Genomic DNA, 1,369 nt, shown 5'->3' with positions numbered 1-1,369 from the left:
CAGTGACAGGATTTTGCATAAGCCACACCCCAGAGTCAAAATGCTGATAGTAATGAAGATGAAGATGGAGGCTGGGACAGGGTTCTGAGTGACCACAGTGAGGAGGAGAAAGGAGAGGAGGCGGGCTGCATGGCTGCGGATCTGAAACGCAGAAGCAGAAGAGCAACAGATTTAAACCATGCTCGGTGAAGGCAGGCAAGAGCATGACTGGAATAAAGTAATGATGTCAGTACTGAGTTTGTGCTGGAAAATGAATAGATATAAACTAGCAGTTTATAGTTTTAGCTTTAGTCTTTGTATTAAAAGTTGGATGTGTGCATAATTGTAGACTATATGTCTGGTATGTATCATCTCAAAACTGTGATGATACAGATTAGTCTGAGTTATGTAGTAATGCAGGAAAATTGTTCCACAGGCCATAACACTATATAATATAAACAAAATGATAATCAAATAATAAGAAAAAGCAAAGTGAAAAATAAATGTTACCCACAATAAGTAAATTGAAAATGGTGTTTAACTTTTGATAATGTAACACAACCTTTGTCCCAACCAGGACTCGAACCCGCGCTCAGACAGTTCAGTGTAAAAAAAAAAAACCCAAACTCTTTTTTCCCCCAATGCCCGAAAAGCTGCCATTTGATTGGCTGTTTCTCCGTTTAACCTATACGCGATGGGCCAACTCTATCCACAGTGGGCTAGTATTGCCGTTTCCCCGTTTTGATACGTTAAGTTGTGCACGCCTGTAATGTATATGACGTTTTATGGTAGATGGATTAGTTCTTATATAGCACTTTTCTTTTCTACCTGAGCACTCAAAGCGCTGTCGAGGGAGAGTTTTAAAGCTACAGTTTAGAAAAGTTCAGTAACTGTCATGTGTTTGAATATTGTTTGATTCCTGAGTCTGTTCAAGGAAACCTGAAACATTAAGCAGTTGAGGACGTTCCCAAGGACGTCACAGTCTGACGTTTAACATCAAGAACAAAAAGATATTGCCTCCCCGTCGGGGAATCGAACCCCGGTCTCCCGCGTGACAGGCGGGGATACTCACCACTATACTAACGAGGAAGGTGACATCGGACTCGTATGTTCCAGGACCGATCGTGACTCAACTATGTCCACAGTGGGATAGTATTGCCGTTTCCCCGTTTTGATACGTTAAGTTGTGCACGCCTGTAATGTGTATCAAGTGTTACGTGCAAATAATAGCGGACAGAGATTATAATGACTAGAAGCCTCAACGCAGAGTTCTCTACCGTCAACGAAAGAGACAAAACCTCTTCCAAAACAACCATAATGAACGTATCACGTATAAACTACAACAGCGCCAGAAGACTATAGTGGACAAAAATATATTACATCCGTAGTG

The 1,369-nt window shown here is 41.3% G+C and overlaps 1 non-coding gene across 1 annotated transcript; it reads right to left on the bottom strand.

Moving 5' to 3' along the window:
• Positions 1 to 996: 996 nt before the first annotated feature.
• Positions 997 to 1,068, bottom strand: trnad-guc (transfer RNA aspartic acid (anticodon GUC)). The gene has a single exon. It is a non-coding gene; the product is annotated as a tRNA-Asp (tRNA).
• Between the last annotated feature and the right edge of the window lie 301 nt (positions 1,069 to 1,369).

This window comes from Pundamilia nyererei, unplaced genomic scaffold (genome assembly GCF_000239375.1).
Source record: "Pundamilia nyererei isolate P.nyererei 1_Seehausen unplaced genomic scaffold, PunNye1.0 scaffold05297, whole genome shotgun sequence".
NCBI classification, from domain to species: Eukaryota; Metazoa; Chordata; class Actinopteri; order Cichliformes; family Cichlidae; genus Pundamilia; species Pundamilia nyererei.
This window is presented reverse-complemented; position numbering and strand designations above follow the sequence as displayed.